The 12,083-nt window shown below is 37.2% G+C and overlaps 1 pseudogene; it reads right to left on the reverse strand.

Moving 5' to 3' along the window:
- Nucleotides 1–10,387: 10,387 nt before the first annotated feature.
- Nucleotides 10,388–10,950, reverse strand: LOC147366093 (ubiquitin-like protein NEDD8 pseudogene; annotated as a pseudogene).
- Between the last annotated feature and the right edge of the window lie 1,133 nt (nt 10,951–12,083).

A 12,083-nucleotide genomic window follows, 5' to 3' on the forward strand; every position in this document is an offset into this window, starting at 1 on the left:
CCAAATTCTTTCACTTTTATAAACTGTACTACAATAAATGAAAAAGAAAATGACCTAATTGTAATTTAATGAAGACATGAAATACTGCTTGTACAGCAGCTAGCAAGCTCTGAAGATAAGCACCAGCTTTTTAAGAGATCAGGATATGGGTGGTGGTGGTTTAGTTGCTAAGTACTGTCCAGCTCTTGGGTGTTTGAGAACAAATCTCAATCAAGTAGGAGCAATAGTTTTGCAAGCTACAAATGCTGTAGGCCTACAGATACAGCCTGAACACAAGCTGAGGCTGGGAGGGAACATTTTATTTGCTGGACATTTTTCTTCCTCACCTAAAGGAAATTAAGATCAACAACAACAATAACTAAAATATAATTTTAAGAAGAACACATAGTGGTGCCTATTTATATTACTAGCTTTTGGTTTGTTTGTTTGTTTTGGTATTTCTTACACAGCATGTCAGTAAGATCGAAGTCTGGGGCTGAGACCACTGTAAGTGCCTCTAGTGCTTCTAGTTAGTATCAGGTAAGACACAGTCAGATCTGTACAGACATTGGCACTTTAACAAGACAGAACAAGCTTGAGTTACTTTATAAGCATTTACAAAGTCATTAACAAAATGTTTATGAGGAAAATACATTTAAAATCTCAGTTTTATGGTTTTCATTGTGCTAAGTATTTTTTCAGCCTCAGAAAAGTTCTTCATGTAACATTTTTTCCTCATGCCTTTTTCCGGAGGATCAAATACTAACGTCCCGTTCATATAGGACTCATATGAGATCCTATTCAATAATTACATTTGTGTAATAGCTTAGAAAGTAACTACTATATGAAGACATACATTTTCTAAATATTCATTGTTTTGGCTGTAAAGAGAGTTAAAGAAGGGGAAGCATTTATGGATATGCAGATCCGAAAGGATGTAGTATTTAATCCATGGACTTAAAATTTGAACTTACTCTATAGAAACAAGCAAGGACATTAGAAACCTTGACTTTCTTCAGACTTGCTCTTGATCCCCGGTAAGTAAATTCACTTTTTCTTACCTTGCAGATAGGTGCTGGCTCCTCAGAAGAAAGGCTTCTGTGAGCATAATAAGATCTAACATAAGCACTTCACTTTATCTGACTAATAAGCTAGTAATAAGGGCAGTTTTTAAGTGGAAACCAAGGTGAACTGGGGAGTCATTTACAGAGCAGATCCTGCTAGGTGTGTACATTATTACTTAGGCAGACTAAATTAGTTGTATAAATAACATTTGAAATACTTGAAACTTAGTCCCTCCGGCTTTTTAACTCCAGTAATATCATATCATATGTAGGGAAGGGGAACTTGTAAATGAGACACAATGCGAAAGTTAGCTCAGAAGACGGTAACAGAGACCCAAGATACGAATTCTGGGTTTCTGTAAGTCTTTCTTTAGAGAAAATATTGTATCCAGCTGAAGGGGATAAAGCCCTTTTGTTTCCAAAGAGGAAGGCCCTAGCCCTTCACGACTGTCAAAATATGCAAAGTTCATCATAATATACTGTTCATATTTTCTCACAAAACAAAAGCAAAACCACAAATGGACATCAGTGTACCTCTTCAGACACGCAGTGATTTATCTCTCTCACCTAATCAGTGCATTTTACTATTTCTGGCACTTGCTGAGTCTGTTTTGCAGTCAGCTTTTATGTGTTTCCATGTAGAACTCAACAGGGGAGCTCAGCTGCCTTATAGAGTAGAACCTTTGTGAACCCCAACATGCCACTTTTCAATACATCAGAGATTTCTATGTCTTGGCTGAAAGCCTTGGATTTTTTATACCAGTTTGTTTCATCTGCACCTCCATCTTTGGCCTTGACAATTGACTTTCTTTTCAGGGCCTGTTTTTAAAAATGAATACAATTTTTGTCTCTTTATCACGTTAGAACATTTCTGGCATGTTCCACATTAGGAGAAGAAAAGATGCTACATTGAGGTGTGTCTGCTGAATGAATGACTGGGCTCATTCTTAGGAAAGTGACCAGTTCTTACCAATAAGTTTCATAGCATAGGTTTCAACCTGGAAGTCACCTCCTCTAGCAGGATTTTCCAATACTATCTCCCACCCCAAGTTGCCCACCTTCTTATTAGTTTGTGCTTATACCTGTGTGTTTCTATGGCAACCTGAATATTGCCCATCACAGCTCTTGTCAGTTTCCATTGAGATTGTCTGTTTACTTATGTTTCTATCATATAGATTGTAAGCTTCTTGAAGGAAAGTACTATATTTGACCTAGTTTATTCATTTCTGTAACTGAAGCACATAGAAAGGTGTCTGGGACAAGGCAGAAACTCAATATGTTTTAATATTTGAATAAATGTATCTGGGCAACAGTATATATAATGTGATAGTAAATGAGATGTGATATTTATTAAAAGGCTGAATACATTTAAAAGTATGAAAACATGACTGGTATCAAAGTGAAGTTGCTCAGTCATTTCTGACTCTTTGTGACCCCATGGACATAGCCTACCAAGCTCCTCTATCCATGGGATTCTCCAGGCAAAAATACTGGAGTGGGTTGCCATTTCCTTCTCTTCCGGACCCAGAGATCAAACCTGTGTCTCTGGCATCTCCTGCAGGTGGATTCTTTACCATCGACCCACCTGGGAAGCTGTGTACCTTTTCCTTTAGAAACAATATTCAACAATACATTAATCCACTTTCTTCAATCTTTAATGTTCTTGTATTCCTCAGTGTTGAATACACCATTGACTGCTTTAGAGTTCATTGAGAAACCACTGCAGCTAAAACTTGTTGCTTTCAGCATGCCAAATGATATCCATCTGTCTCAAGATGTCACATTAAAGAGATCCATGCTTTTTATCACTAACACCAACATTTTTTTCCAATTTTTATTTTATAAGATAATAAGGTAAAGGTTAGTGAAGATTTAAATGATTGTACAAACAGTGCTGTATGGGCCAGAAAGGTGACTGTGCCAGAACAGCTGAGGTTTGGCAGGCAGCAGTAGACCCCCACATGCAATCCATCAGCAAGTGCCTCGTGATCTTCTTCCAAAGCATGCCTTTTATGTATCCACTTCTTTTCCACCCTGTTACAGCCTCCATAGTCAAGGCACCATCACCCCTCCCTATCTTGCTGTATTAGTCTCCTAACAGCCCTTGCTTTGAGTTCTGCCCCCGTAGAGTATCCCATATACCACAGAGCCGCCAGAAGGATCCTTTAGAAATATGTCATTGGCTTAAAATCCTCATTGGCTTTTCATTGTATTTTAGAAACAAAACTGATTTCTTACTCTGTTGCACAAAGGCCTCGCTGATTGGGCCAGTCTGCCTCTCTGACATCATCCTGCACCATTCTTGTGTTCTCTTCTCCTGCCCATTGGTCTTCATTTTGTCCCCAAAACGCCAAGGGGATACCTTAATGCTCTGCTCCCGCTGCCTGTAATGTTTTCCTTTCCTCTTCACTCCCCCACCCTTTTTTTTTTTTTTTTTTCCCAGATCTCAGGCTATCTGTCCTCTAAAGCAGCCATCTCTCTTATTTTGCATCTTGCCTGGAAGTCATTGCTCTGTACTAATTTTCCTTTTGGTTGTTGATTGTCAAGTTTCTCATAAGCATGAAGCTCTTTGAGAGCAGGAACCTGTCTGTGTCTCTTGGGGAAGTGGAAGCCATTGGTTAATGGGTAGTTCTCAGATTTTCTTTCCGCAAACCAAAAGCTGATTACATCCTTAAAAAGAAAATCATGTCAAGGAGATTCTAAACGCTGACAAACTCCCTTTGTCAGCAAATATTGTCACGAAATACATTGGGTTATTTGAAAGGTAAAGTGGGTATGAAATACTACAAAAAGGACTGTACATATACAAAGGGGTAATGAGAGTGAGAACATGGAACATAATATGTGAAACATTTAACACAGTGCCTGACACATATTAGGAACCAAAATCTGCTCAGAGGTTTGCATATTTATCACACATTATTCACTAATAGCTTTATACATTCACTCAGTAGAGGTCATCCACCAAACCCAGGAGCACCAGTAGATACTGATAGTAAAAGGAGCAGGTCTTCAAAGAGGAATAAGATATAAATCCAACAAGCAGCTAAAGGCCAGAAAAGCCAGCCCAGAATTTCAATGGTCCAAAATTGAATTTACTTAATATATAAACCCTTCTAAGACAAGAAATTTGATAGAAGATTATTGAAAGATTTAAGTCTTTAAAATTTAGTCTTTTAATTGATCTTAGAATTTCTATTGATTTTCTATACTCTTAAAAGTGAGAACTAAATCTGTAAATTAGCTGCATATTTAAATATTATTCCAGTTACTACAACGGTATAACAGATAACCACAAAATTTAATGGCATAAAATAATGAGTTATTATGCTCACAAATTCTAGGTCAGTAATTCAAGAAAGACACAGTTGGTTAGTTCTCACTTAGGACTCTTTTGTAATGGGAGTCAGATTAGGGTGACATTCATCTGAAAGTTTGACTGTGGCTTGAGGGCCTACTTCCGAAGTGGCTCCCTCAGAGGTGTGACAAGTTGACCAGGTGCTCCAGTTCTCTCCATAGGGGCCTCTTCAAAGTATGGCTTTGATGTCCTCATAATATGTGCCTGGCTTCTCCCAGAGTGAGTGATTCAAGAGATCAGAAAACCTTGAGAGTCATACACTGTTGCTCCTATATTCTGTTGGTGACACGCAGCCAGTCTGAATTCATGAGAGACAATGACGCAAGGATGTGGATAACAAGGGATGTGGATGGTTGTGGGCCATTTCGGAGGCTTGCTATTCGGAGGCTTGCTAAAGCAAATTTCATTAAATATTTGCTTTTGGGGTAGATAATATGCTTAGAGGATGCCCAGGGACCATAATTATACAAAAGAATACAAAATTGTACTAATCATAAAAATTCCAGATATCTTTTAGATAGCATCTTTCATTCATTCATTTAGCCAAACATTCATTTTACTAAAATTTCTTGAATAACTGCTCTATACATAGTCCTGTGAAAGCAGCTGTAAAAAAATGATTTTTATTATCCTCTTTTCTAAAAGAACTTAGGCCAATAAATGTATTGGTGCTTTGACCAAGAAATTACAGAAAGGAATGACTCTGCATAGATTGCTGCCTTAAAAAAAATTAGTTCCAAAAAAAGTTTTGGAACATTTAGATCTATTTCCTGACAGTTTTCCACTGTTCCTTCCAGTGCAAACCCACAGTTAGGGAGGAGGGGTAGGAGCCTTAAAACTTGATTTGAACAATCACTAGTTTTAATGTATAGTGTAGTCTTGATCTAAAGACACATACTAGCATACACACACAAACATGCATGCACACGCATGCACACACATGCCCCACATGCATACACACAACTTAGAAAGCGTCGGGTTGACAAAAGTTGTGCGGCTGCATTTTGATCTCCAGGTTCTTCTCTGAAAATCAAGTCCAGATGACTGTGAACCAAGCTGACTGTAGGAAGGAGAGAACAGGTTTGAGCAAATGTAGACCCACTCTGAAACTTCATGGAATCTGTTTGGAATAAACCAAATTTTCCAGATCTCTCCAAATTTTGCTTTGCCTAACACCAGGGAGATCATCTTTCCAATAATTTCAAAGCAGAATAAGTTTGAGAACTAACTTCTGCAGCTTCTCAGAACTTAAGCAGTGCAGATAAAGCAACACTCTGATAACTCGCTTAAAATTTTAGCAAGGATCTGTAGAAGGATTTCATTACCCTTCAAGGTATGAATAGCTCCAGATGGATGAGAGTAAGGGGGTGTTTGGTGAAGTTCTTTTGAATTTTACCAAACCAGAAGCATTTGAAAACTACCTGGAAATAAAGGAGCCCAAACTACTACTGGATTTATAATAGATGCTATGTTACAGAATTGAGCATATTCAAAATTTATGAAAAGAACCACTCAATAATAGCATTGGAGACTGCCACATTGCAGACAGGTGTTCCATAAGTAAGTCCATAAGCTCTGTATTTGCATTTCCACCATGGTGTTCTTGTGAAATTCAGTCAGAATGGCTTTTGAGCACAGTTAAATATATGCAAACTTACACTGAAAGTTTTGTGCCTACACAAGATATTTATGTTTGCACATAGCAATGACGTTCCTGGATGATCTGAAGTTATTTTTAACCCAATTATTAATTAAAGTTGGCTAGCTTGAACAAGTTGTTGTGATATAAACTGACATAGCTTCTTCATCACGGGTTAAAAAAAATAGCAGTCTATTACAGGAAGTGAAACCTGATTGCATGAAACTGAGCCCACACAAAACTTAAACTGTTCAGATAAACAGTTTCCTCCAGGAAAACTCTCCTATACCCTTCTATAGACATTGAATGTTTAGTACAAATGTGAGATAAACTTTTCAGTCAAAAACTTTACAAACAGAATATTTGTCTTATAAGAAGGTTTTTGTTTCTTCTCCTTTCAACTACAAGGTCACAATTTTTTCTTTACGCCTATTTACTTTGGAGACACATTTATTATGTAAGAAAGAGAATTTGGAGAAAGTCATATTATACACACCATTCTGTTTGTCAGTGTTTATATAAATATTCATTCACAGGCCTGATTATCCTTGTAACATAATGTACTCTGACATACATAACATTAGTAAAATTGATTTGAGAAAGATTTCTCTTTTCTGTTACATCAGAGTTTTGCTTTGAATAACTTATTAATCATTTAACTCACAGCAGTGAGTAAGATGCTCAAGAATGACTGAAAGGAAAAAGGTTTTCTCCTATCAGGCCTTCCCCTTGACCTTACCAAGAGAATATTGACAAAACAATGGCAACCAAAACCAAACCCCAAAAAACAGGTCAAACTGAGACTAGGAAATAGTGATGGGTCACCATTACCTATGACAGATGTCATGGCAACAGCACCTGGCCAGGAGGGGAATCTAGACAAGAAATGAATCAAATTTAGTGGTAACTCAAGAGTTAATACTTACAGATGAGACTGGGGGAATATGTCAAATTCATTTAGGAAAATTAAGGGAATATGAAAATTCACAAAGAAAGAAGTAAAATCTACCAGTAATTGCACCTCTCAACTATAATCTTTATTAAATTTCAGAGTATTAATATAAAATTTTTAAACATAGAGATCATATTTTGTGAACTCTTTATTGCCATTTTCATGTACCAACAGTTATTCTGTGTTTAGAATGGCTATAAAATATTTCATGGCATTAAAGTATTTAACAAATACTTTATTGCTAGACTTTTACCATATACAGATTTGGTTGTACTGTATAAAATTTGGAATTGTTGCTTTTTCACTATTTGAAGTGATGCTGTGATGTGGATTCTTTTATGATTGTGAATAAATCTTTGTATATGGTGAATTGTTGTTATTGTTGTTTAGTCACTAAGTCATGTCCAACTCTTTTGCAGCCCCATGGACTACAGCCCACCAGGCTCCTCTATCTATGGGATTTCCCAGGCAAGAATATTGGAGTAGGTCTCCATTTCCTTCTTCAGGGGATCTTCCTGACCTGGTGATTGAAACCCTGTCTCCACCAGATTCTTTACCACTGAGACACCAGGGTGAGTTGCTAAAAGTGAAACTGCTAGGCTTGAGGGTTTGCACATTATTTTTTGGGCATCTGTAGAGTATTGAAAGTGTTCTCCTAGGAAGATTATTTGACTGATAACCAGCAGTGTAGTCATGTGGGTCTCTTTCCAAGGCCTCAGCCCCATTCCTTGCAACTGTGCCTCAGTGGTTCTTACAGGGATAGTACCCAAGGCTCAGCATTTGGGAAAGAAAGGGACAAGTCCACCCAGACTTGAATGCAATCACACCTCCTCAGATTTCTCTGCTTATCCCATATCATCTGATAAGGGGAACACATTACAGATAGGAGAACTACTGGACAGTGTTAAGTGGCAGAAAGCAGGATGAAATTAAGCTTCATAATTTTTATCTTAAGACTGGGAGAAATTTATTGAGTTTCTGAAGGTTATGTAAGCAACTGAAGCCTTGACCTGAGAATAAAATGCAAGCTGGTGACTATTCAGATAATTACCAAACCAATTTTTCTTTCTAATAAAAGTAACTCCCTTTAATTTCTAGGTTAATTTAAAATTAATAAAAGATGTTAGGTGAGTAGCTCAGAAGGCTCCTACCTTCTTAATCTGTGATCCAAACAATAGCAAGCTTCTAATAACATAATGCACAAGTGAGCTAGAACTGTGTCTTCTTCACGGCCATAACTCAGGACTTGTGGCAGAATTTCACATGTTTAAGAAATTCAGTTAGATCAATATCTTGTGACTTTTTTAAATGCCCCGATGAATAGAAAACGGAGGGTGGGGGTGGGGTTGGGAGGAAGCACCTAGACAGACACTGTAAATTGAAATGATTGAACGACTTTGATGATGTTTAATTATTCTGTGGTCATCTTACCACAGATTATCTTTCTGAATTTACTTTCTGGCTTTCTTCACATATTATATAACTGGGAGGCAGCACATGTTTGAGAAACACACTGAACAGGGAAACCGAGATTCTTGGCTTTGCTACTAACTAACCCAAAGACTTGGGATAATTCCCTTAACTTTTCTAGTCCACTGTTACTTAGCTTGTCATGTAGTAACTTATGTTTATAACAAGCAAATACCACTAATTAATATAGATAGGAGCCAGGTTAGCCTATATGGTGATTAAGATATTTGACAATGATGCCTAATTATAGGTTCAAATCCTGGCTGTATACCACTTAATAACCATGTAACTTTGTATCCTCTCTGTATGTCAGTCTCCTCACTTATAAAACACAATTATAATAGAATCTACTTCTAAGAGTTCATGTGAGAATTCAATGATATTGTTCGAGTGCGTCATCTGACAAGCACCCACTAACTGTTAGCTGTCAATAGTGTATACTCATAGTTTGGTAGAAATTTATTACATAAGACCCTTTAATTCATCTAGTGTAGAAATTATTTGGACTAATGTTTTTATTGCATCTATTTGAGCACTATTTAGTCTAGCTTGGTATCTTTACTAGCAGTAATGATTTGTTTATGTCGTTAAATTTGCTTCATTTTCTGAATAATCTTTTTTACTTAGAACATCATTTTATCTTTGTCTTCTTGTTTCAAAGCTGCTTTCAGAAAAACACTGAAAAAATTGCTTACATTAACAATATAGCTATTCAATTAGCTTTTAAAATATGCTTCAAATTTCACAAGAGCCTAAAATTTGTAACTTAGTTTTGAAAAATTACTTTGATTCATATTATTTTGTTAATAATAGTTTCGACTACACACTCTACTACAGTGAAGTTTATCTTTATGTGACTACATTTGGGTCAGCCTGTAAGGGAGATTAGTTATCAGAAAAGAAGAGAAGCCTCATTACAGCATGATTCACCCCAAAAGGGTCCTTCAGTTGTTCTCAGAGGGCACTTAGACTAAGAAGCAAGGCTTTTCACAAATGTAAAAGAATATATATTAGTATCCAAAAGTTAATGCCATATCTTACCTTGCTTCAGTTTTCATGTGATAAAAATCAAATTAAATAATAAGCTGCCAACATAAATTCAGATAGGGCCCAGCAAAGGCTTTAATATTTTGATAGTGGAATAGTCTTCCATGTCAAGAGGAAATATGTTAAAACAATACAAGCCACTAATGAAGATAATAAGAGTTTACTAGGTATAGTACATTGCTGTAACTTTCTTTCTAAGTCTTAGAAGCAGATTAAAGACCAATTGGGAAAAAAGAAAACCATAGTATAAGCTGTTAAAAAACTCCATTATTTGAGTTGATGAAAGAGTGGCAACTAATAAAATAGACACAAAAGAAATCTGTTTTCTTTCTTTCCTTCTATCTGCCTATCTTCTATCATTATCTATCTATCTAATTATACTAGCAATTAAAAAGATAAATCTGTCACTCTCTCACATTTGTGATCTTTTAGTTTTTCTTGGATTTATATCAACAAGGTAAAGAAACAAAACCATTTCTGGAAAAAAAAAATCAATCCTCCTTACCCCCACTTGGTTAGTTAAGAATAGATTTTTCTTCAGAATACATTTTTGAAGTGAGTTACTGAAGTAGTTGTAATTTATGATTATTTGCCTCAACCTGCTTGTAAAAAGGGGTGATTTTGTGTATTTTTATCTCTCTTTTTATCATACCTAAGTAAACCTGGGGATTACTTTAAATTTCATATTTAAAACACACAATGCAGGGAAATCAGAGCAATAACTAAATTTGAACATCAAGCATTCTGATGAGGACAGCATCTCATCAATTTGAAGTGTTTTCTAAATATGTAAAGTGATTAAAATATACAAGTTAAAGGAGCATTTCAATCCCAATTTTTTTTTTTTTTTTTGCCAAAAAATATTTTATTGAGAATCAGGGATGCAGCCATAAGAGAGGGAAGCACACAGGACTGCAAACTAAAACCTAATAGCCAGCAAGGGCCCTTTGGGCCAGGAACACTGCTTCCTGGGGTCCTCACAGTCTCCCACCAACAGACTGGGCAGCCAGGGGAGGGGGCAGTGGCTCTAGTGTCCCACAGAGTGAGAGGATATATGATGCCTCATTATGAGTGACAGGGCAAGGAGGTAAAATGGAGCAGGGTCTATCACTGCCGAAGACCACCCCCTCCTCTCAGAGCCAATACCAGATGGAGGACTGAACCACTTAACAGCTTGTAATCAGCTGATGTCTTCTTGACGTTTATCTGTCTACCACTGTAGGTGAGCCTCTGCTGCTCTGGGGGAATTCCCTCTTTCTCCTCCACACGCTCTTTGATTTGTTCCACCTCGTCTGTGGGTTCAGTGTCAATCTCAATCTCCTTTCTGGTCAGCGTCTTCACTTTAATTAGCATCTTCCTCTCCATTTGGGGCTGCACACAGATAAATTGCTGCTTCTACCGCTGCTGTCGCCGATGCCTCTCTCAGTCCCAATTTTTGATAGTAAAGCATTTCTGAATTTCATGCAATAAAAGGACCTTACTTGTAACATTTTCTCATAAAACTTTATGTGATTCAAACCACCAAATAGATTTTATCCAAAGTAAATTTAAAAATAAATTGTGTTTGAAATTCATATATAACAGCTAAAGATGAAAAGGAATATATATATGACACTGGATCAAAGCAGTTAGTGAGTTATAAATGCCAAGTGTATTAGGTGTGGTGTAACAAAACAAAAGTAGAAAACATAATTTAGTTCTCAAGATAATTCATACATGTATAAATTCTGTGGTTCAAGCCAATATCTCACCAGTAGAAAGATGCACACATTATGGTAAAGGTGTTGCAAAATGCTCATTACATGGGTTTCTTTGATGGACAAGCAATGTCTCCATGTCACTATATAGTCCAGTTCTAATCATTTCTGACTTTCCAAAAACCATGTTTTGGGACCATGCTATTTTACTGACTTGCAAAATTGTCTTGTTGTTCAGCCCGTTAGTCATGTCTGATTCTTTTGCCACCCCATGGACTGTAGCCCGCCAGACTCCTCTGTCCATGGAATTTCCCAGGCAAGATTTCTGGAGTGGGTTGCCATTTTCTCCTCCAGGGGATGTTCCTGACCCAAGGATCAAACCCACATCTCCTGCATTGGAGGCAGATTCTTTACTGCTGAGCCATCGGATAAGTGAAGTAAGTGAAATCGCTCAGTCGTATCTGACTCTTTGTGACCCCGTGGACTGTAGCTACCAGGCTTCTCAGTCCATGGGATTTTCTAGGCAAAAGTACTGGAGTGGGTTGCCATTTCCTTCTCCAGGGGACCTTCCCGACCCAGGGTTCCAACCTGGGTCTCCCACAAGGTAGGCAGACGCTTTACCTTTTGAGCCACCAGGGAAGCCCAGGAGCCATCGGATAAGTCCCCAGATTGTCTTAACTGGGTTTCATTGTTACCTTACTTCTTACTGAGAGACATTTCAAGAAATACTAGTATGAGCTGACATTTCTGAAAATGTTGCCTTCTTTATCTCCTACTGCCTCTTCAACTAGAAAAGTTCCCTGGGGAACTTTTTTCTTCTGTAAAGGAAATGAGATCTTTTTTTTTTTTTTTTTTTCCTTCCTTTTTTTGCTTTGTC

This window comes from Bos grunniens, chromosome 9 (genome assembly GCF_055505025.1).
Source record: "Bos grunniens cultivar Pamir isolate PY7600 chromosome 9, Bosgru_T2T1.0, whole genome shotgun sequence".
Classification (NCBI taxonomy): Eukaryota; Metazoa; Chordata; class Mammalia; order Artiodactyla; family Bovidae; genus Bos; species Bos grunniens.